We start from the raw sequence: 25701 nt of genomic DNA, 5'->3' as shown, positions 1-25701 counted from the left end.
TAAGACATATTGTTATTATTTTTTTAAGGGCTCATTTACAATTACTAGAAAAATAAAAACAAAAATAATTCGATACAGTATCAATAATAATGTAACACAAAACTTGAACAGCCAACAATATGTTCTCACAGATGAAAAATAAAATCAAAGAACTTAAGTTATAATTATATACATAAAATATTTATTTCGCCATCAAATATAATTACAATTGCAATAGACAACGGTCGTCGACGATTTTAATTAAAAATACCATTGCATAACATATAAATAAGTAATTCAACCAATGTTCTGATCAACCCGATGAAATGCGAGAAGTAATATGTACATGCATGCGAATACGATGTGCACTTTCCACGCACTGCTCATTTCCCTCGCCCTTGGAACAATTTTCCATTTAAAGGGAAATAGTGCATGTGCAGTGCAGTGTGTATAAATTAAATATGTTTGTCATTGAGCTATTTTCATAGATGGCCAAGATGAGCAATAGGGTGGGCAAATTGCAGGAAAGGCGTCTCGCGGGCTGTCGTGGCGTATACTTGATATCGTTATTGCTCTTATTGAATTTTAGCTGAGGGTGGGTCCCGGCTTTATTGCCATTTGACTGTCAAACGGATGCTTCAATCAAATTGCCTACGGAATGGTCAACGGTAAAAAGCCACAAAAATGTAATTACAAATTAAAGTCCAACGCGCTGATGATAGTCGTAATATGAAACCACTGAATTCATTAAAACAATAGAATAATTCCAAGGCTGCCACACAAAAAGGCAGTTAATATACAGCCATACGGAACCAAACAGATTGCGTAATTTGCTTCGGCAATGTCCTCTATAATTAAATGTCATAAAACCAAAGTGAAACTGATTTTTCAGTCAGCGAAAACATTTTCTTATTAATTAATCACTTTTTATCGGTCATCAGTGGCATTAATTTACTACCGCAAAGCAACTGACTGTTTTCATAATACGGCGTGTGTGGAAATTATATGTGTTTTGTCATTAAATATGTTTTATTTTCTTAAACTAAGTATCAATAAATATTCCAAGCTATCGTTTACGCATCAACCTTAACTTTCATTGGCTTACAATTCTAAAACAATGCATTAAAACAAAATCAGTGAGCTGCCTGGATTTCATTATCTTGTTTTTATTAGAGAAAACTTTAGATTAGATGTAATTAAAAGCCAATTTGGTGTGTGTGTGTATATACACACACATTTCTTTGCTGCTCTCTAGTTTTTCCCGTCACCTCGACTCTTTTCAGCATTTGCTTGGTTTTCGGGTTGGCGGGGCACAACTTTTTAATCAAATATGTGTCAACGCGGATTTATGAAACTAATTGACTTTAAAGTCGGCTACAATCCCGCCACCCCACATCCCACATCCCAAAACCAGAAACCACCGCCCTGCTAGAAAGAATTAATTAAAAAACTTAATCTGCTTCTCGGCTATGGCAACAAATTCCCAACGGTCGTTGGTTTCGCTGGTTTTGATTTGGGTTTTCCATCTTCGTCTCTAAAAATGAACTTTAAGTTTGCGTTGTGTCGGTCTAAAGTTTCAGTGGATGTTAAATTACGAGGGGGTATCTAGAAAAATTGAGTGATTAATAAAAAAGGGATAATTAAAAGCAGGAGATTTTTAAGAAGTTGAGTTAAGTAGAAACCAAAGGTAAATTGCGTGCAAATATGCATTAATTAAAGCAATAAATTGGAACGTAAAGAGTTAATAGCACAAAGATTGATTGGTAAAGATGATTATATAGTTATATATGATATTAAGTACCTGAAATATTCGGTTCATAAACTTTTTTTTACTTTAATAAGCTTTATTGCTCTGGCATTTAAGATCTCAAAATCTCTGAGGCTGAATTGCGGTCAATAGTTTTCAGATTCGTTGCCTTATACATATATACATATATATTTATTAATTTTTTTTTGTGGTAATTAGTTCTTGTTTTCAACTGGCAGAAAGTTTGAAGCATTTCCATTGATTTTTAGGGAGACGGAGACTCTCGAAGCCAACATGGCTAACGATCGTTGGCTGAACTTTAAGCCCAGGGGTTTTAGACCAGAGTTTTCTCGGGCATTCCGATGTCGTTTTCCCGGTGGGTAAGGGAAAAGTTCCTATTGGTATTTGTTTTACTGCTGTTGTGGCAAACACTTTACACAAGTAATTTCCTAATTGGTTAAAGCGCAGCACAAACACCCGCCAACCAAAAGCACACTTACTCTCATGTGAGAGCATGGGGCAAAATGGTGGGAAAAGCGATGGGAAAAGCGGACGGGCGGAAAAGCGGGTGGTCAGTGGTTGAGTGGACGAGTCCATTCATAATGGCAGCCATATGCGGCGCACAGTCACCATGGGCGATAGCCCCTATAAAAGTGCACAAATTCGCAAAGCACTTTGCCTAATTGTTATGATAAAGAGTCGTTGAAGTCCGCAAAGTTGCCCACTTCTCCATCTTATAGTAACGGATATTAAATATGACTTTTGTCAGACACATTTAATTTGAACATTTTGGGCTTAACTACGATTTAAGGTCAAAACTGATTTATTTTTTACTGTATCCGGGAGTCTGTGAGCTCGGTACCAAAAAAGTTAGATGCGATGAAAACGTGCGCGTTCCTCTGCCCAATTTTCGCTGGTGAGGCTTTGAGGAAAAGTGACTTTCAATGGCAACAGAAATCGAAAGAGTGGGGATAGCGGTGATAGATAGAGTGGTGAAGCAGTGGGAAAATCAAAGTTACTGGCAGGGTTGCCATGCCCCCAGGTTCTAGGGTTGTCGTGTGTGCTCAGTCGTGCGTGAATGCCAGGATGAATGAATGCTGTGGACTTCTTCTTTTGATTTCTGAGTTCTTATAAATATATATATCCTTTTTGCACTCACTGCTCGTCTTTGCAATATCCAAGACTTTTTCGCCTCTTTTTTTTTATGTGGCTCATTCATAGTGAGTGGCCGGGATCCATAAAAAGGATCCCATTTATTGGGCTGCATTTCAATTGGTTGCATTTCGGTTAATCGATGGTCTTCAATTCGCACAAGATGGACCAATTGGGACTTTTGTGGTGGTGTTGTGTGCGAGAAAGTACCCTGCAGACCAAGTTCTAATTTCAAAGTTCTCGATAAAGCTATTTACTGTGTGACTCAAATGGAGACGGGAACGACTTATTTATGGTTCATCGTATACTTAAGCAACATTGCAAATGGCCTAAACCATTTCGAATCACAAATAAGTTCGAAACTTAAAGTTACCGAACATACACTGGCTTCAACTGCTTTTCCAGTGCTATTTTCAAATCCATTTCCTCGACTCAAATGCCATTCCCTCGTGAGGAGTCCTGTCTGTCTTTCGTCATCCGTTGTCTGGGAATCCCGGACATGTCCTGTGAGAAATGTCATCACATGCAGCTCAGGTTTTGGCCTGCATTTTAATTTCTTTCGGCCTTCGTTCCCTGGCCCCTTCTATCCTTCAACCAAACAAAGGACCACGAAATGTGCAGATAAAACAGCCAAAAAATATAAAAGGCGAAGACAAAAGTGTGTCCAAGAGGCGAGAACGTGCAAGGAGTTTTGATTGTAAAACACCATCACAGCGGAGATGAATTGTTTGGCCATTGTCCTTTTTCCGTTCCTTTTGTCTGAGGTCAGGTGCGATGACTAGAAATTGGCAAATTAGCTTTCGCACAATGGCAAAAGTCACAAGGCGAACACAGAGAGCAATAAATATGAATGTATGAATATCATAAATTAAGAAATACACATTTAATTTGTTAAAGGTCACGGATTGCCTTCACTTAGTAAATTTAGAAGTAGTACAGAAAGATGTCGAAATTCGAATCCTTTTTTCTCGACCTGCAGTTAAACGTTAGATGACATTTTCAACACTCAATCAATAGCGGCAGAGGAGAGAAAAACACGGAAAAACTTTATCGGACAACTACGAAAAAGGCGGAGATGGAAAAGTTTACTGTCTGCTGACAGTTTTGCGGTTACCTGTTGAGGGGACAACGGCAGGAGAAGCGGGAAAATGTTTGGGAATTGGGTGGAAATTGTGGGGCTATTGTGCCGCTATATTGGAAAAGTTTTTTTTTGTGTCTGCCCACTTAAATGTTACAAATCAAATGGCAACTAAACGAGCACAGAAAAATGCGGGGTAAAAACGGGGATGCGGTTTTTGTGGTTCGATGGGACAATGTTCCTCACCGAGCAAGTGGCCAGCGGAAAAAACAAGCAATGCAGGCCAAGCCTTGCCTTATCCACAGCAAAACATTATGTTATGTTTCAAATAATATTAATAATGTATTTATTTACATATTAACCCAATTTGTAAGAGCCTGGTGTTATGCATTTTAATGGGCACAGTAGTTGTTACGACTTGGGTCTAGGCAGTTGAGTTCCTCTGAAAATTATCTCTCTGTGTAGTGCAATGTCTGCTCCTGGTTCTGGTCCTCCGACTTTGGCGCCACACAATTTTGTGGCCACATTGATGTCGCCCACAAAATGCGAAAGTTTTACTTTCATAGCCCGACCCCCCATACCCCCACTGCCGAGCCTCTGACCCCCAGTTTCCATCTCCTTCCTATTAGTTTTCAGTCCCTTTTGAACCACGCTCCATCTCTCTTACCAACAAACACTTAGCAGCTTTAAAAACTTTGTAGTTCTATGCATATTAACATTACGCATACGACATGTAGTTCATAAGTTCAGGGAGAGACGGATATTAGAGAATTAGAATGGGGGAAAGCGGTTTTTCTCTCCCGTTTTCCCTCGATTATTAGCATGTGAAAAGCGGGTAAGAAAGAGAGATGTGCGAAACTAAGGGAAAATTCCCAGCTAGGTGATGTGCAATCAAGCTGATTGAACTTTCGATTATGTTGAAGGGGTCAAATATGAGTGGTCTAAACTTTTTCGGTTGACACAAAAGTTGTTCACAACATTTTCGTTTAAATTTATATAATATTTGTAAGCCACAAGCTACTTGAGTGAAAGTGTGTGACCCACAAAACAGATTACCATTGATATATAATATATGTATATATAAATATTTATTTTTATATTTATTTATATATATATTTTTTAAGTTATTTCTATACTTTTTCTAATATTTTACAAATGCGAAATGTGAATTTTTTCTTACTGTATACTCAGCAGGATATTTCTCCTGCTGAGTGTTTGTACCTTTCAGTGGTCGTGGGCCTTGCGCTCAACTTGTCAACGCATATAAATTTCGCAGCGCACTAGAAAATGGTGAAAATTGCTTTAGAGGGTGGTGATAGATGGTGGGGGGGTGTAGTGAAAATGGGCGGAGGGAGGTAGGCGTAACACCTGCAAAAGCGCACGTTGAGCAGCTGTAAAAACACAACTCAAAAGTTGGCCAGGGGCGCTCTTTTCTTGGCAACCAAACCATGCGGCTCTCCACCTCAACCTTCCTGAAATGCCGCTCCTGAATGAACATCCTTCGAGGAACCCATTTGTCTTTTTGGTTCAGTGACCTAAGCAATGAACGCACTTACTTTAGCTGAGTAAAGGGTATCTGATAGTCGAGTTGCTCGACTCTCTTTTGTTGCAATTTCAAATTAACTATTAGAGAGATGAGGTGTGAACTTGTGTGGCCAGCTATGTGGGTATTTATATTATATACTTTCAAGTCTGGCCCTTCTGGAAAATACATACAATGAACAACAATTTCACACTCTCTTTCATTGGAAAATGATTCTTGCGCTTTTATTTTGGCTGAAAGCATTTCAATAAGCCATTCCCTATGCCTCTTCCATTGCAGATATTATGGTCGATATTTGACAATAAGACATATAGTAGATAGGTTGAAATGACTTACATACGACCTATTTAATTTGTACTTCTCGATTGTATACGCAGTGCACGTTATCATTATGGTCCCGTAATGGCAAATCCATAGTCACTTTAATCCTCGTCACAATAAAGACAAAAAAGTGGTGGAAGATAGCAGAAGTAAGGATCTAATGCGCCATTTGTGTCATCAATAAAAACAAACAAAAATCAGAAGGACGCAGAATTCCGCACATATGAAGAAACAAATAAGTGAGTTCTATTTACTTCGGTTTCATTTTTCGGCTCTGTTATTAAACGTAAGCTGAAGTGAACATTTAAGGAAAAACACACAATGAGATATATTTAATTTAATAACTTTCTAACAAATCCAAAAGAAGAAGTAATCATACTTGCAAACGCAAAAATCGACTTATATATATTATATATATAATTTAATTTAAGAGCAATGAACTGATATCTTTCATCAAAAATTCCATTCAACTCAACTCAGGTGGATTTAGCAGCCACCAATGAATACATCAGTGGACTTGAACGTATTTATCCAATTATCATAAAAAGATGAAGAAAAATGTCGAAACGAAGCGTAAACACTGAGTGCAGAGCAATTTCTCATTGAAATGAAAAATTCGAAAAGATTTCGCGACTGTTGCTCAGGCGTATAAGAGGGCAAATCATTTCCGCTGCTCCAAGCCTCCGAACCACCAGTTACCCAGTTTCCCAGGACCCCATAACCTCAGATCCCCAGATTCAGGGCCCAACGCCCCACAATAGGCCCTATAACATCCCTTGGGCAGACAGGACAGGACTGAACAGTTTCCGTTTTCCGTTTCCCGTGCAAATATGCGAACTGGGAATGGCAAAAGGCAGAGGCGGTGGCCAAAGGGTTGCGAAACAACTGCGCTGGGTTTGTCAGCCGAATCGAAAACAACATACCTAGTTGTTTCCAAACAGGTTGTTTGGAAAGCATATTATTTTTGAGACACTTGCTAGCGATTTTTGAGCCTATGATTTACCTACACTACAGTTTCCCATTTGTTGATTCGATTTCAGCTTGGCTAATATGCCTCCTGCCAGGGTATCAACGAATGGGCCGAGTCCCAGCGCTGGTGGCCTAAGTTGACATGATTTGAGCCGGGTTCAGTTACGGCTGGGATCTGGTCTAGCCGGCTTATTGGTCAGAGCTTGTCGATGATGTCGATGGCTTTTATGCGGAATGTTCGTGTCCGAGGGTTTTCCTCTCGTCTTCCATCTTTTTTAGCGTCTGTCTGCGTGGGGTTTTCTTTTTTGCTTGCGCAATGTCACGCAGAAGGCCTGCACTTCTAACCACTTTACCGGCCTTCGGGAACACCTTTAAAAGCGGTAAATCTGTACCTGGCTTTTCCGAAGTCTTTCAGGATTTGTCAGGGCGTAAGGTGTTTTAATCCGATGAAATTTATTTCTTTAAATATTTCAAAGGCAGAGTTTCTAATTGCTTTAGTGCATATTTAAGACTACTTGTAGAGTAAGCGTCGGTGTGCTTGAAATGAAGATATTTAGGACTTTCCCCATTTTCCCCAAGCGCCTGCCGCTTTGCCATCTTTTATGGCCTCGTAAACAGCACATAACACTAAACAGCCTGCCGAGGGCGGGTTCTTCTTGGCCAACAAAGAGGAACATACACGAAATATGGAAAAATAAGAAGTTGTATTTCGGAAAAAACTGGCCGGAATGTGCGTGTGTGAATAAAATAGTTTTCGAGTATCCATTTGCATATCTAAACGGGTGAACTAAATGCTTTTCACAGCCTCCGGTTTGCCTCCGCTTGCTAATGGCTTTCCTTTATACATACTCGTACACTTTTGCCCGCCCGTCCACTTGTCGCACATGCCAAGTATTTGTATTTAATTTTTCATGTGCTTTCATTAAATAATAGAGAAGCGGGAAATGCTGGACGAAGCTGCAACAGCTGCTGTCCTGCTGTCCTGCCGGAATAAAAGGACGAAGCACCAACCCACACCATCTCAACAAGCTCCTTGTTCGTGGTCCCTTCGGTGGCCAAGTTTATTTAGGAAAATTCCTTTATCCAAAATCCAGGGCGGTGTGGGGGAACGCTTTTGGCTGCGATGGGGGAATTCCATAGCCACTTTCCTGATTTCCATATATACGTAGCTATGTGTATGTATGCCATGTATATGCGCATTTATGTATTTATATCGAATTGAGTTTTTAATTAAATCCGCATTTCCTCTTCAATGAGCTATATTTACAAAACGCCGTCGGATAGCTTTGAATATTTTTAGCATTTTATATTAGTATCCTTTCAATAAATGCCAGCTGATTTCTATGGCGCTTGAATATACATACTCGTACGTTTTCTTTCCATTCCATCTATTTATACGACGTAATCCGTGGTGAAAGGTTTTGACCCTGTCATTGGATTTGTTATTGCTGAAAGGAAACTTAGCTACGGAAATGTTGAAATGTGCACTGCTATACAACTTAGTTTCACCATCAAATGAAAATGTTGCTTACCAAAAAAATTAAAATGAATCTATAGTTTTTAATATGATTTTTCTTATATCATATATCAACTCTAATAGTTGATCTTATAAGTGCCTCATCTTCTTTGAGGATTTATTTGCAATGCAGGTAGCAGTTGGCAGGTGGCTTGTTGCAGAAATGGAATTTAGAGGAAATTACAACTTGGGCAAGCGCAATTTCGGGTTTAATGTTGACATTAATGTGGCAACGTTTACGCGGCAAGGAGCTCGTTCAATTGCCCAACTATTTGCACAGCTTTTGGCTTGGGAGCCGTCAAAAATAATAATAAAAAGCGAAAAACAGCGTTGTAAAGTTGCGTGAAAAATGTTGCAAGAATTCGGTGGCAAATGTTGATGGCTTTGCCTTTCGGTGGCAAAACATGGTGGCAAGTCACCATTTCATATGCGATTCCTGTGTTGATTGCAATTTCCGCGGTCGGGCCAAATGTAATTTGTTTTGATATTTCTATTTGACGGATCTCTGGTTTTTGGTTGCCCCCAAAAAAGTTGGTTGTTGCGGCGTTACAAAAACGTGGCATTTAAGTGCTTCGCTTGGGCTGTCTTTATTTATTAGGCTATGGTCAAAATATTTTAACAATTTTTGTAGCTGTAAAGGAAATTGAAACATTCGCAAACAGCTTCGTTTCAGGTAGAGGCTCCAGCTTGTCGGCCATTGCCATTTATTGCGATTATATGTTGCACATGATGTCCCTTTCTAATGATGCCGCCATGTGGCGCCTGCATGCCCCTTCGTTCCTGCTGACCTGTTTCACACCTCTTCCAATGTCGCAGGTCACTGGTGTCAATGGTGCCCCTTTTCACCAGATTTCCCCACACTCACCACATTCATACATATGTATGTATATGTACATATGTGAAAAAGGGATTTAAGTTTGCGTTTAGCACGGCTTCTAAAGTTCTAACTTATTTTAAGTTTGAAAATCTGTGATATTCTTAAGAATATTATGCAAGACCTCAATGAATTCAATCCTTAAATATATATATTAAGTCAGGGCATTAAACAGCGAAATTAGTGCATTAGTTAGTCGGCATCTAAAACGAGCCTTCTTCTGGTTATTTTCATTTTTATGATGTTTCTTCATGTGCCCCAAGGCAACTTTATTAGCCTTCTCTGCCTGTCTCTGTCTTCGCCTGCCATCTCTTTCGAAATCCACGCAGTCGAGGACATTAATTTAATCGGCATGTCATTTCATGTTCAAAGTTTTACACCTTTGCGACAGGAGGCAGGATAACCATAAAATGCCTCTTGGCTTTGTCCCCTCCCCAACTCAACCTGGATTTTCCCCCGTTTTCCAGCTTAATTCCCTTGTTTGGGCCATGTTAAATGGGGCCGTCACAAGCCAGGAGGAATCCGGCAAAGTTTTCCACTGAAATTAGTTAAGTTTTTACTCACTCACTTTCTTAGTTGGCATCCGTGATTGCGGGCATCAAATGGGAAACGTATCTGCAATTAGAAATCGAACAGTTTTCGCAATTATACGCTATTTATTTATTCATAAACGCGGTCAATCAAACATTTACTAGATCGCTATGGAATTCTGTGAAAAATTGATTTCCGTTCAATTGCGCGTGCCATTCGCCAATCATAATTGATGGTGGAAAACGCAATGGCAATCCATCCATCAATGGTGAAAATCAGAGAAATGGCTGGGGGTTTGGAAAATGCAGTTATGTATATAATATTAAATAGTTGTATTGTTAAGTTAAGCCATATTTTTGGAATGCGTTGCAGTTTTGCCAGCGTAAGGACAAATCACAATTAAGCAGCAAGTTTAATATTGTTTTTATTTTTTTACGATGCTTGGCATAAAAATTCGGATTCTCATTTTTGGTTTATCGCTTTGGTCTCAGTATCTCAGTTTCAGTATCCGTCTTTTTCTTGCGGGCAATATTATCGTTAACATTTTTCTGGCTTTGTTGGCCGTTGCTTGATTTTTATGAGTTTTATTATCCAAAGGCACATGGTTGTTGTATGGTTGTTGTTCTTGCCCGCCCATCGCTTGTTATTTATTTTGTTGTTGCTGTTGGCAGCTTGTTGTTTATGTTGTTTTCGCTTATGTTTTTATTGACAGTTATGACAGCCATTTGTGCTCGTTGTCATTGCAGTTTTCTTTGAAATTGTCGGGCGATAAGTGGGGGAAATTCACTTTGAGTTTCTTCGTTTCAATGAAAGCGAACCGCATATAGTAGTCTTCTTGTCATACCCATTCGTAAATTCGCAGCTATTCAACTTCGATTCAACTGATTTATCTTTAAGTAACTTAATCTTGAATTTTGAAGACACCCACGTACAAAATGCATCTCTATGGTTACCACCATTAAAATGCAACCGCAATAATATCAAATATTATTGTGAAATGCTCAAAAGCGTGGGTGTATGGAATTAAGCGAGCCAAGCCACAATTAACTGATGTTGTTGGCCATGTGGCATATGTTCGTCTACATGCATGGCAACAATCTTGGCCGCATTTTGTGGCTATGGCAACGATTGTGCAGCTCATTCGAATGGAGGAGGGTAGTGGGCGGCTTCCACCGCAAAATTCCATCAACAGATGCAAATGAAATGGCAATTTGCAGCGTGTTCGCACAGCTACGGTCAAAATAATAGTAATGACCCGTTGCTCAATTATCCTATTTTCAAACAAAATATGGGCTGGGGTCCTTTAAGCTCTTGACAGGTTTTTGCAGATACCAGTACAAATGAGTTTTTAAGCCAGCATTTTCCAAATACGTACACCCACATGATAACAAAGTGGTAGAATCTCTATTATATTAGGCACATTTCAATGTGTCTGTTGTGTTCTTGGGGGCGTGGCTGGGGGGTCGTTACTTCAATTAGGCGACACACGCATAATGTACAATCTTGCAGTTCTGCAAAAGGCACTCAAAGTAAACGAAAGGCAATGGGAAAAGTTGCTGCTGGGCCAATATGCGTGGAATTGCCTAAAAATGTGTTTTTGGCTATGTCCGTCGAATGACTTGCACACGTCGTCCTGTGAATTATCCCATATCCTGGACAGACCCTCATGATTAGAATAAAATGTGGCAGCTGTAAGATATGAGTGCACGTACAAGTTGAGTCCGAGGCAGCAGGACAATAATGAAGGCCGCATAAAGTGCAGGGGCGTGGCAGCTGACACTCGCACGCTTTTACACTGGCAGAAACCGGAGAGATAGTCAGAGAACAATTAAAAGTTGTAATATATCTTTTAAGCGCAACGTAGTAGAATAAATCCGCAAAAGTTTCAGGCTATAGCACTTTGAAAGTGACATTTGCCTCGATGAATGCAATCTAAGTGTTGGAAACGTATTTACTCTCTGTGTACATCAGGGATACTTAGGTTTTTATGCCAGTCACCCCGAACTCCACATTTCGACCCTCCCATATGTAATATTATAAACATTACTAGGTTTTTGTTTGCTCTTATGCAAGTTGCTTCCAATGCCTTAGCACCCTTTTCCACTTTGAATCCAGGGAATTTTATATTTATCCAACACAATCAAGAAAATGCTACATCATATAGATTGGACACCCCCCAATGTTTAAGTTAATCACTCTCGAAACAAGATTTATAATTTTGTCTTACCACCGACAAAAATTCAATTTCAGCATAGGTATCCGCTATGTTTTATGGCATTACCTAATAACATAAAGGTAACAGCATAGTTTTGCCTATGTCATCACAAAACCGAATGGAACCCAAGAAAGTCAGGTCCTCGGCGCATGTTTCATTATTTTTTATGCTCTCACATTTCGAACAGAGTCTGGAGTCTGTAGTCCGTAGTGAGGACTAATCGAATCAGTCGAACGACTTTATATATATTTGAATAATCAAAGCGTCTACTGTTGCCCATTCCCATATTTTCCTGATGAGCCGAGGGAGAGCCCGCTGGAATTGGTCCGAAAGGAGAATGGGCTGATGGCCGTATGTGTCACAGCCAGTGCTGTCAACAGAATATATCGGGGTAAGCTATGCTCTTTTGGGGTAAACTATTATATTAGAAGGATTTCTTCACTTTAAATCTGCTAAAATATGTGTATTAAGTCAATGGATTAATCGGTGGACTTCTAAATATTTCGATAAACTAAAAATTCAATTTTAATAGTTAATTTTCCTCTGAGAGGAAGTCGATATTATTCACTTATTATTAATATTAAATCCAATATCCTGAAAAAAGACAGATATCCTCGAATATGGACAAATCGACACCACTGCCGCACACGCATTTCATTCCGATTCGCCTTTTTTGCTCCAAGTGCCACTTGAGCCACTCAAGTGGGAAGGTTGGTCGATACTACTATATATATGCACATATACATATGTGTGTGGATAAATGAGTGGGACACAGATCCCCGTGGTTATTCCTGCCCCTTTCTGCCACCCAAACGATATATCGAAGTGTGAAAATCCGGGCCAAAGGCAAATGAGCAATCGATTCGGGGAAAAAGGGCTTCAATTGAATATGAATTGACTGTTGGATTAATACAGCTTAAGTCCCAGCCTTAATTTGTTGCAACAAACTAAGCGAAAATGGAATGTAAATTGCCCCGACAAAGGACAATATCTCTATTCTACTCTAGTTCCTTGGCCCGTTTTTATGGCCTCCAATATGCGGACATAACCATAAAACACAAATACCCAACCCAACGAAACCCAAACCGAACCCGAGCCCAACTTCTACTAAATCCAATAGAAACAATACGAATGCGAGGGTTTTGATATGTGGAGAGCATACATATGTGCCGCTAATGCCCCGCAAACGATGACGCGGGGATAAGAAAAGTCAACAGAGGTTTTCCCGGGAGTCGACGCGCCCGATGACCTCCGAGCGATAAACTTAAGTTTAATGGAAATCGAAAAATGTGCAAACAGCAATGGGGAAAGTTTGAGCACCCTTGTCCAACGTATGCATGATGTTGAAAATTAAATGAAAATATTTATGTAAAAAATGGGCACTCTATATACACTCTTTATACTATAATTAGTAGTATACATAGAAGAATTTGTTATAAAACAATGCTATTCGCTTAAAGTTTTTCTAGTTTTCATTGCCCCATAAACCCCTGCCACTATTGCAAAAGGACAAAAACAGACAAGTCTTAAAAATAGAAAATATATTGCCAGTGCTGGGAAAAGTCGAAAAAACCAAGAGAAGATAAACGAACATAAAGAAGAAAAGGAAATCGGGGGTTACTCTGACCACAAATAATTACAACAAAATTGCAGTAGCCTCTGTTGTGCGATTTTCCCATTGCCCACACCCCAGTTTGGCTTATGCTCTGATCCTCATGGAAATGATAAGCCCTGGAAATGAACAAAAATATAATAAAAGCAACCTAAAAACCCAAATGGAAAATTGCCAAAAAGTGCTCACAAAACACACAAAATAAAAAAAAACAAAGTAAAAATATAGCCAGACATGGGGGCGATTTCGGTAACCAATTTAGTGATAAAGTTATTCCCAGTTGGGAAACAATTGCGGGAGTTAATAAAGTAAGCATGGGGCAGCAAATTGGAGCATCTTTAATATACATAAATTTTGAGAATGGAGCACAGGAAATACCCATTAAGCCCATTAAAATGATTGAGTTGAATGAACTAGAAAATTGTGTTGCTTCTAACGTTCATTTTTTTGTGGCCCTAGCTTCGGTGACGAGTCCTTGACTTTGGCCAGCTTCAATTGATTAGCCGCTTTGATGGTTTGATTGATGGCCATCTTGCGCAGGACACGTGCCGTCAACACAAACACCAATTACTTATATAGTTTACCCATCCAGATATTTCTCTGTTTTCTCACCTTCTGGTTTTTCTGTTCCTTTTGGGCTTTTCTAATAAAAATGGCTCCACTTCAAGCGCCTAAATGAAAACGCTTGGAATGAGCATTGTTTTCCTTTAAAAACTTCCAGCCTGCAAAGAAATCATTTTCGAAATGATTCACAAACGTTCTTTTCTCACTGCAGTTGGCGTGGGAGCGAGAGGGCGCGAATAAGGTACTCGACGAAAATGAATGGCTTACAGCTGCTTAAACCAACTTAAAGAGTGAAGGACACGCTGGCGGAGGGTCCTTTAACCGGGCTGTGGAGCTCAGTCACAAAGATAAACAGCCAACAAATTAAACTGAATTAAAATTGTGTAAAGTTGTGAGCGAGAGGCTCTCGAGCGGCGAGAATGGGTTAAGCGGTAGTGCCCCGGCGGCCAGCAAGGGGTTAAGGTCAGGTGGGGAGGAGGTCCTTTGGTTGCTATATAGGGTATATAGAGCATCGTGGGCTAACTAAGATTAATGAGCTGGCCACGGACGTCGACAACTTCGAGGCTAATGCCAATAAATGTGAGCAGGCGGCTGTGCCTTTTGTTTTGTTTTTATTTTAATCCGATGATTTATAAACGCTTCGTGTTCTCGCTTTCTTTTTTTTCGCTTTCTACAAAATTCAATCATGAGCAAGTGCGGCTGTGTCCTGTGCCCTTTTGCTAACATTTTCCCTCAACTAACCGCTGTCAGAAGCAGTTAAACAATTGAAGCCATATTTAGTTAGCATTTTGACTAATGTCCAGGACCAAACCCAAAACTTCACTCAACTAGACTGACTGATGGACCATTTGATCGATGTGTTCCAGTCAAAATACTCGCATAGAGAAAATATATTTGTAGGGCAACAGCTTGCAGGAAAACAATGACGGCTGGAGACCGACCTCGAATGAAGTGAGCTAAAGTAATTAAATCAAACGGAATGAAATGGAGTATTCGATGTTAATGAATTAATTAATGGGTGCCTTAAGAGTATATGAGCTTTTTTTATTTTTTGTAAAAAGGAGTTGTCTTAAATCTTTAAATCCTTTAAATCTCGTAGCGGTATTGGGATTTTAATGAAAGTGATAACATTTAAATGACGGATCTGTGATATAAAATGCACGCATTAAAATGACACCACAAGCTACAATTTCAAATTCAACAATTTAATGGCTTCCATTCGCCGTTTTTCATGTTTAGTGGTTTATGACTGTCATTTGCCTGATTACTCAGGTGAGTCCCAGATATTAAGCACTAAAAACATTGACCAACAGCATTATCCTTAATGCACTGCAACAAAAAGCTGTGTCGAGATAATAATTTAACAAGCTGGCTTTATATATTCATGGTTTATATACCCGTTATTTGCAGCGCAATGCAATAGTACTAGTTAGTAATGTGTATAAATACATAGTATATAGTATTGTATTTACAGTTTTCAAATATATTTTATTCCCAATTTGTGGTTGAAAAACTTTGCGTTTGCATATTAATTATGAACAGAGCACATGATAGTCGGCTACAGCATTTTATTTATCCTTTTTTGTACTGATAAACACTTGCGAAACTTTTCACAGCTACTTTCGTCTCTTTCTGGTCGGTCAGTCTGTCTCTGTTCAGCACTATCGCTGTCGCCGAGTCGTGAATTTTATTGAGTGAACTGTGAGGAGCAAAATCCAAAGGACAGCCAGAGATTGTCAATTGTGCAGTCACTTTGTCTTCTGACACTTTCAATGATGGCCACCAAATGCATCTTCAACCCCGTCGGCCCCGCTCATCGTCACCATGGCGGAGCCCCACTTGGCGGTACAGGGTTTCCATTTAAATTGTTTCGTTTGTTAAGAGAGCACGCACAGCATTTAATGCGAAAATTCACTGGAATTTCGCACACAACGCTAGCGGATCAGACACTGGAGCATGTCGACGTGGTGGGGGGTTGGTTGGTTATCTGGGAAAACGGGCGGCTAAGTATGCAACATTTGTATGCAATCCTATTTCCTCACAAAAAATGTATATAAATGCAGAGCAGAAATATCCATTTGTGAATTGAAGAGGCAAACTGAGGCAAATTGAGTGAGGATTTGCGAGGCAAAATGGTTTGCGGAAATTTTCAGAAGGGCCAGTGTTGTAAGACCTAATCCTGTAGTTGGTTTCGCATAAAATCCTATTATTCATATTCTTTCCAAAACCCAAACAACTTACGGTTACGATTTTGTTTATACCCATACCTATGAATATGTTCAGAAATTTAGTTTGGGCGCATTACTTAATTTCTCGCAAATGGATTCTCCTTTAGTTATATTGATATTGATTTGGTGCCAGGTAAAAATGGTAAAACAAAGAAAAATCGAATGCGGAAAGCTTTTAACAATTCGCGCGCACCCCTTGTTAAAAGAAAAATCCCCTTTTATGTCCGCACCCCTTTGTAGGCACGCCCCTGGTCCTTAAAAGCCTGCGAAGGATCGGCAGGATGCCACTTCGACGCAGTTGTCAGCCGAGAAGTGAATTTAAGTGACAGCTGTCTGCGGCAACGCTGGGGGCGGGCAAACAGGTGCCACGCCCCCGGGCCATCACTCCCTACGCTCTGTGTACAATTTTCACTGGAAAAAACACTTGGTCTTTATCACTTTAATCGACAATATCAGTTAGGGATTGGATCCTGGATTAGGCATGGGATCCTGGATCCTTAATATCCTTAATTTTTGCAACAACTTTAATTCTGCACCATTAATTTGGTATTTTGAAGCGAACCGATTGAATTGATTGTGATTACATTTCCACAGTGTCTTGCGACTGACATCCATTCTTTGGCATCCTCAGCGCTGTCGCTGCGCGCGTGTGCAAGTCAAATTATGTGGAAATGAATTATGACCCCTCCTCTCCCTCCGTGGAGAGCAGTGTTTCCCCAGCGGAGGCGATGCCAAAAGCCACCGAAAATGCCCGGAAAAGCGTTTACGACGGAAAAAGCCAAGCAAAGTAGAGCGAAGTCTTCACAGCAGGAGCTTGCACTTGGGCTCATTAGCCTTCAACACGCAACAGTGGAGCAAAAGGTATTTACATGAAATATAGCACGTTGATATTGATTGGTTCAGGAATATATTGAAAATATCAATTACAATTGGCCCATCTATCATATATTATGAATATTTGCAATTTACGCAACATTTTACCAAAAAAAAAAAAAATAAATGTTATAAAATATCGAATCCCTAGATCGCGTGTCACGGTGCCAGCTTTTTGTTGGTTATTACAACGAGAACAGATTGCGATGGGGCAAACTCCCGACTATTATTAATACTTTGGCAAGCTCCATTTTCGCAATTTGTAAGCGGCTTTTTCTGTTCGCTTCGTTTCATTTTCATTTTGCACATTCACACGTTGCGCATACGCCGCGTGGCCCGCATGATTTATGCCACCAATTATCAGCCGGATATATGTAGAGGGAGCTATTGTTATGCTACAAAATACGAAATCTAATTAGCCAGAAAAAGAAAATAGCCGAACAAACATAAACAGAGGGCATCTGGCAAAAAACGAATGGAGATTTTTCATTCATAAAATGCAGAAGGCAGAATCGGCACAAAACTTTCGGTTCAGCTATGCAAAAATTTTAAAATTTCAACTGGTTTTTTTGGGCGGAAAGAGAGCGGAGCAAAGGGATCAAAATATATTTGGAAAGTTCCAAAAAGCGCGTTAAGTGTGTAAAGAACAGCATCAGCAACAGTCGACAATGTTTTCCTAACAACGTTTGTAGCCCGAAGCTGGAAAATCGCGCGGGGCTAGATTCCGTGAATTTTCAATGTGTTTTTCTTCCTTTTTTCTATCTTGGCTGAAATGGCACTAAATAAGTTAGTTAGTCGGGTAGCACCGAAAATTGCCACCTGATGTGTATAGTGATACTTGGCTTGTATTTTCAATGAATGCATTTCAAAAGTGTATGAATATGTAAATTTGGTGACTGCATTTGATAATATCAATGAGGTAAAACCCATTTTCAGCTTTTGCAAGCTGTTATTTTTTTGTTTGGAACGGGGCACCTACTACTTTTTATACAACCTTCATTAGCAAACTTAAAATGCCCAAGAAAAGCAACAACAACTGCACACAAGCTTTCAACGCAAAATGTCAATAAAACAATTTACACTTGCGGGGGTCGCGTGGGGGTTGCACAAGTTTTATTTGTCCTTTATCTTATTTGCTCCGTTTGCTGTCAAGTTAAAAGCAAACCACAGGTTAAAAAAAAATCAAACAGAAAAGAAAGGTAAACTCGGTCGCCAAGCTAATTTGTAACAACAAAAAGTGTGCGGGGTATGCCGTGGGTTAAACGGCCCCTCCAAAGCCGCCCACTTAACCCCCGAGCTGCACTCCTTCACACTCCAGGGACTGCAAGGATCTCACGCTTGAAGGCGATTTGTGAGTGGCGTTTCAGTCTGTTGTGGTTTTTATAACCGGCAACAAGGTGTTACACATGTCACTGTTTGTGCGGGGTCCACACCCGGGGTCACAATATTAGCAGCGAAATGAAGGCAATACGGAAAAAAGTATTTCAATTAAAAAAAAGATTCTATTTAAGCTAAATTCTACTAGGCTAAGCTGAAACTGTTTACATATATTTGTGGTCAAATAGATTTATTTACATAAATCCTTTTCTTTACAACTCTTGTAAATAAGCTAATTTTATGATATTTTTAAACGCTAATATCTCGGATATTTAGTGCTGCTTTGGACAACAGTGTGTGGACGTATCCTGTCCACATTTAATGGCAGCTTGCTTCTGTGTCATTCGAGTAACTTTGTCCTCGCCACCGATGTCGCTCCCCTTCCGTTTTTCCCCGGCTTTTCCGAAACTTGTTTCATTTTCCACATACTTGGACGCATGTGAGAGTGTCGTATCTCGTTTCACGGCGCACGGAGCATGAAAAGCCCCTTGCCGCCATCATCATCATCCATCCCGACCGCTTCCCTTCATCTGCCAGCGAAAATAACCGAAACGAAGAAACATATTTGGTTTTGGCCTCTCGCAGTTTTTCGCTCAGTGTGCGGCGGGCGAATTAAAGTGCCTTGCAAATATTTGTACCAAAAAATTGCGTACTTTATCGAACAAACTGGGGAACGATCAGGTGCCATCACCCATCGGCACGTAGCTCAATCAATGCGAAACCCGACAAGACCAAAACCCCTCCTCACCAAAAATTGCTGCCGTCTCTGGCGTTTATTGGACTGCAAAATGAAGTTGGCAAAGTTTCGCCCGAAAGGATACAGGATAAGCGTACCAGCATAACACGCAAAAAATTCAAATTCAAATTCAATTCATTCTCAGTTTTTGTTTAGTTGTTGAGAAAAGTTTTGGAAAAACACGAGCAAGCCCAAAGAAAATGCAAAGTTCTTAATCAGAAAATAGTACATTTTATTAAAGAATTATTAATCAATTTAATTTATATTCATTGCACAGTAAGTGCTTCTTATTTCCCCTTCTAGCACTTGTCCCTGTATCTTTTGCAAGTTTAAACATTAAAAGTGTTGACTGTACTGGCCGTAATCAATTTGGGATCAGCAAACTTAATTTAGTCTTTAATTCAGTCGGACAAGTCTACTTCTTGGCATATTTGTTGTGTCTCCCAGGAGGGAAAATGGTTTGGGGGAAAATGAGGCATAGGTAGCCAAAGGTTGCGGCAAACTGGCAGCAAATACAAATATTTGCCATAAGGGGCCAAGAAGTTGGACCGGGATCGTCGGGATTTCCACTCCTGACCAGGCGACATAAAAACATAATCCACATAAAGCTTTTAACGTTTCGTAACAGTGGCATTGCACCAAAGCTGCAAAAAGGTGGAAAAATGGAAATCCCGGCTTATATAAGGCTAACAAGATATACACACCTCTATTAAAAAAAAAACACACACACCCACATACGAGCGTAAAATTAAACGCAAATTTCAACATATAATAATGTGCAGTGTCCAGTGGCCATAGAGTAAACTTTTTGGCACAATAAACTGAAAATATTTTCAAGCATTTGTTGACTGCAGGCAAACAAAGTTTTTAATTAGAATTTGATTGTTATTTAGAGCATTAAGCACTGGGAATTTTATCAAGGAAAACAATCCGAGTTTATATGGTATGTAATTCCAGATATAAATATTTAATGATAAATTAAGACTACAATCTTAGCTCGCAACTAGGCAAATGGGTTAAACAAAAAGGCATTAAATATACAATATAACAACTAAATCTCTGGCTTATATTGTATCGAAGATAACCAAATATAATTATTATAAGTCCACTTAATGGTGTTTCTATGGCCAACAAAGATAGATTGTTTTTCGATTTTATTTTATACTTTTCCATTGGCAAACAAAGGGGCTCAAATTGAATTATTTCTTTATTATTTGTGGGCAATTCAATCGTATTTTGGCGGCTTCTTTTGCCCGCCTGTTGTTACTACTTTTCACATTTTGGGACTCGGATAAGTTTAGTGGGGAAATGCGGAAAGGGAGTCGGCAGGAAATGGGCTGTTTGATGAGTGGGAGGGATTAACTTTTGCCTGCCGCAAAACCGGCAAAACCTCAATTATCAACTTACAGCAGACAAAAAGGCGCTTAATTAAGTGAAGCTTCGAACGTGCCTCGCCATTTTCCGTTCCGTTTTCCCCGTCATGGAAAATGCCTTCGATCAGGAGCTAGTAAAAACCCACTCCCCCCGCCCATTTGGTCGACCCTGTTTTCCGAAAACTCCCCTACCGCCCATGTAATCTTAGACGTGTGTCGTTGTCAGAAGTTTTCTCTTTCTGCTTTTCCGCTGAGTCAGCCGAGGGAAAATGGCAACGTAATCTATGCACCATCCATGGGCGGGGTGGGGCAAACTGGGGCGGGGGTCTGGGTTTTTCAGCGAGAACTGAGAACTGTCATTTGCCATTGAGTATAGTTGTTATTACTGTTATTATAGTTTACACACACGCATTTTCCAAATGATACATTGTTTTATATTCATGGCGAAAGTGCGGGATATCAACGATCATATACGACAAACTGTTAATTTTACAAAAATTAATACAGCTTCAATAAGAAGTTTGGATGCCCAAAAAACGTTGGATTTACCCTTAAATAGAAATGAGATTAAAATGATTTCATTTTAAAGGTTTTTACAAGCATTATATTATTTCACACTTGACCATTTCTGACTTTTTTTTAAATTTATTCGAGATTGAAATCTTGTTGGTCCGTTCAAGAGTATCCCTTGGGTCGTTTATTTATGTTGACCCTTTGCCTAAATTCATTTGTTGTCTGCGCTGTCGCTCCGTGTTCTTTCTCTTTTTATCGGAATTATGAGTTTGAACAAGCTGAAAAGGGGGTTGTGGGTGCTTGGTAGTTATCTAAACTTGTACAATTTGTTTGGCTCCACCCACCGCACTTGGCGCATTTACGCTTGGCAGTGATCTGCCTTAAGTGCCTTCAAGTGGATTAAAAACATGGCAAATACACGGTCGTGTTTTTCCATCTCTATTTGGCTGTGTGCGTGCGTGTGTGTGTAGGTGTGTGTGGACTAAATGGAAATGTTTTTCACTTGTTTACCGTTCGGGGAAAGTGCGTACCCTCTTCACTCGCTGTATTCCCCAGCGAAGAAGAAAAAAAAGAGAAAAACAGAGTTCAAATGCTGCAAAGGACTGAACTCTGTTACATCATGCATACGCCCCGTATGCCACTGAGTGACCCAGAACAGAACAGGATGGAGTCCAACTTCTGGCTAATGTGTGTGGCCTGCATTCGCAGTTGTGCACCGAGTTCTTCATTAAAAGCCATTACGAACCGATATCGTATGGCAGGTAATCCGTGTGTCCTCGCAAAACGATTAGTATGAAACTATTTCAACTGGTTCATCTGCGTGCTTAATGATTAATGATTACACACCGTTTACCAACACTAAACGCGATGCAAATTACAGAAATTAATGCTGCCGCAGATGTACGCATACCCACTGTTTCGAAACCCATGTATTCTTAAATTTAATTCTTTAACCCATGGCCAAAGGATCCACTTTCTTTCGCCCGCTCTGAACCCTTTGTTGCCAGAGGACGAAAGCTAATTAAAGCGAGGCCCTGGCTTCATGAAAGAAAAACACAGGCAAAGGCCCAACATGTTGAAATGATGAACTTTACGCACAGCTGCAAGTCCAAACAAAATTATTTTTGGCAATGTTTGCCAAATGGGAAAACTGAAAATAAATAGTATGAAGTTGGGATCATTATGGTGGTACACTTATACAATTTTTATTGTGCGAGTACTTGCTGATTTATGTTTCCATAAGCTAATATTTTTATTGACAATAGTTTTATAATGTCTTAAGAATTTAATTTTTGCATGTATTTTGGGCAAAATGAAAATTTAAGTAGACCCAACATACCTTTCGGCGTCACTTTTGCAAAGGGATTCGTTTTGACCCCAGGCATTTTCCACATTAATTGGCAAACTTTGTCGAAACGGGGCTACGCAATTATTATTGAATTGCTTTCCTTTTAACGGCTTTGCCCTTGATTTTCTTTTGTTTTCCCTCCAACTGTCTATCCAGCTTTCCCAACTTCATCTTCATTTTCATTTGCCGCACTCCACTCACTGGCGTTAACCAAGTGTGATTACATTTTGCTGCTAAGCGTTTTCTCGGCCAAACTAGAGGACCAAAAACCACCGCACTTAGCCGTGGAATCCAATCAGTTTTTCTTGTTGACAAATGGCTTATGGCACGTGCCTATACCACGCCCCCTTCCCCCTTCGCAGGAAAAATGCCAACGCCACTGACAAAGAGCATTTGCTACTTTTCACAAAGTTTCAAATACAATTTTTTCAAACAGCAAGGACACATCGCGAAAACTTTCCGCAGGCCATAATGGCAGTGAAAAATGGAAAAAGGAAAAGCGGCAGGTGAAAATATTATGAAATATATGAATTTGTATACAAATTAAGTTGATAAAGTTGGCTTAATCTGAGAGCACAAGGTCCGCCGGCGGAAAAGCGCCGCGACTTTGTCTATGCAATTTCTCAGCGAATAAATAAATAAGAAAACTGTCAGGTGCCGCTTCAGTTTACCGTGGGATCACCGCTGAAAAAAAAAAAGGGAGCCGGCAAGAAGAACCGAGAAAAGTTTAAAATAAATCCAGCCGAGTGACCCGCACGCAGCAATGGAAATTTGTCACCAAAAAAATTCTTCAAAATACAAACACCAAGTCGAAAATAAAAACAAAGCGTTGAAAGAAGAAAAAAATGTCGCGACATCGTCTAGTCAAATTGCAAGTGATTTGACTCAGGCTCCAGCAGAGAGCAAAGACTTTCGGTGTTGGAAATGGGGTGGAAAATGGGTGGCGGGAACCAACGGTGTTCGGTAACACTGACGGCGGGCCATTGACACATGACAATGGAAAATTTGCACGTTCAAAGTTCAAACAAACAAGTCAATTGGCTGGAAAGCTGATGAAAAATAGCGCCATTCCGCTGGCAAAGTTGTCAACGCATGTGAATTGCGTCATAAGCTAAAGTAAGGGTTGAACTCAAGGCATATCACTCGCAACGTAACTTTCTTTGGAAAGTCTTTCTCCTTTTTGTTAGACTATTTTGCAGTTAAGTCAATATTAATATGGGCAAACTCGCCGTCCGAGCAAAAATTTAAATTCATACTGCCACCGAGCAATGGCCAACTAATCTAGCACTTTAACTGATTTCACTCCAGCCATTCCTTTTTTTTTCGGCATTAGCATTTTCATTGGGTGCGGGAAAAACCCAGAGAATTGCCTGAAACACGCTCCGCACGATGCATATTTTCATAAATTTATTTAAGTGCTGGCAATTTTCCGTGGGTCTTGGGAAAATGTAATGCACTCTGAACAATAAATTTGTCGCAGCTAAGCTAAGTTGCGTGCATTTTGTACAAAATCCCAGCCGACGGAAAATGTGGAAGGCTTTGGTCATAGAAAGGCTGCAGCTGAAAACTGTTGCCGACTTTTTGGCGAAAGTCCTAATAAAAATGCAAAAGGCAGTCGTCAAATGCACTTGCAAGAAGAAGAAAGCAGTAGGAAAGCGCCTGGTTAAATTAAAATAAATTAGCATGCCCCCCGTTTAGCGTATTAAACTTCACTTCCCCCAGCCAAGTGTTTTCCCATTGTTTGCTCTTGTGTAAATTGGAAAATTAAGTTGGCATTAGTTCTTGGCTCGTAAAACAATGGCGAAAAGTGACAGGCACAAAAACGGAAGATAAAACTGAACTACAGGAAAATGCAATTAAGGCAAGTCACAAGCTTCTCAGGGAAATGGAGAAAAACAGTCAGCTGGGAAATGACCACAAACACCTGCGGTGGCCTGAATTCAGGGCAAAAAAAAAATAAAAGAAAGGGACAGTTTTAGAGCCTGATAAGTGCAAAACTGAAAGGGAAACTGCACAGAAAATTATGAAAAATATCATGAAATAACTTTATTATCTTAGCTAACCGAATAATAATCATTAGTTGATCGCATGACATCCATTTTCTCAAAGCGTTTAACACTTTGCTCTCGGCTTTTCCTGTCACGCGGCTCACTTGCGGCGGCCCATTTTGGCCAGAAGGAAAAACATTTTCTCCGTAAAAGCTGCACTTAAGCTGATGCTGCCTGCATACTATTTTAATTAGCAGCCGTCGCTCCGGCTGCAAAAAACAAAAACAGAAACAAAAAACCGAAGGCAAAACTGCCGGGGAAGTTGATGAAGATGGTGATGACGATGGAAAGTGTCGTCTGCCTGCCAGCTGTCTGTTCCGCCCACTCTCGACCCCCTGGTTTTCCACCATTTTTAGGATGTTGGCGGGAAAGCAGCTGCTGGGCTAAAAGTTCAGCTGGACAAGTAACGTGCAACACAAAGGATGGATGTTGGGACACTGAGGAAAATCGCATATGTTTGTAATAATACTTCTGAATACAAGTTATTTAGAAATATTCATTATTTTCAGTTTACAAAATGCTTTCATATTCTTTGTACATTGTTCTACTATCAGTGATTTTCATCGGGTTTTTTGCAGTGTAGAGAGAGGGTAGAAAGGCAAACCGCTCGACGCGTGACTCTCGCTTAAAAGCGTTCCACGTTTTCTTTTTGCACCACTTTCCCTTCAGTTTGCTTGCTTTTTGCATGTCACTTAAGCAGGTTGACTCTGGCAAACCACACACCCACCCAACCTCCCAGCCACCCAACCACCTGAAACCACCTATAGCCACCCGAATCCACCCATAGCCACCCACCTGCGTGTTCTGTGACCAAAAAACATTGCCCGTTAGCGTTAGCGGGCGTGGATATTATCGTTAATTAAATTTATGACGCTGCTTCGGGAAACGCGCCAAAAAAAATACAGTGTTCTGGTCAACACTTTTGAGTATAAAACAAGAGCGAACCCGAAAGTCAAGTGTCACGACTATCAGATACCCGTTGCTCACTCGACGGACACACCGCACACACCCGACGGTGTCCCAAGTGTTTTAATGAATACATGATAAAACCGTTTTTTTTTTTTCACTGCATATGAAACTTTTTTAATAATATTCAGCTAAGGA

General features: G+C 40.0%; 1 protein-coding gene across 1 annotated transcript in view; it reads right to left on the bottom strand.

The window, feature by feature from the left end:
• LOC117148350 (allatostatin-A receptor) overlaps positions 1–25701 on the bottom strand; it is a 69570-nt gene that overhangs the window by 24672 nt on the left and 19197 nt on the right. Inside the window, exon 2 of the mRNA XM_033315688.1 lies at positions 9748–9794. The gene's annotated coding sequence lies outside the window, so the exon portion shown is untranslated. The remainder of the gene's footprint in view (positions 1–9747; positions 9795–25701) is intronic.

This window comes from Drosophila mauritiana, chromosome X (genome assembly GCF_004382145.1).
Source record: "Drosophila mauritiana strain mau12 chromosome X, ASM438214v1, whole genome shotgun sequence".
NCBI classification, from domain to species: Eukaryota; Metazoa; Arthropoda; class Insecta; order Diptera; family Drosophilidae; genus Drosophila; species Drosophila mauritiana.
The sequence above is the reverse complement of the archived record's forward strand: the minus strand, read 5'-3'. Positions and strand labels throughout refer to the sequence as shown.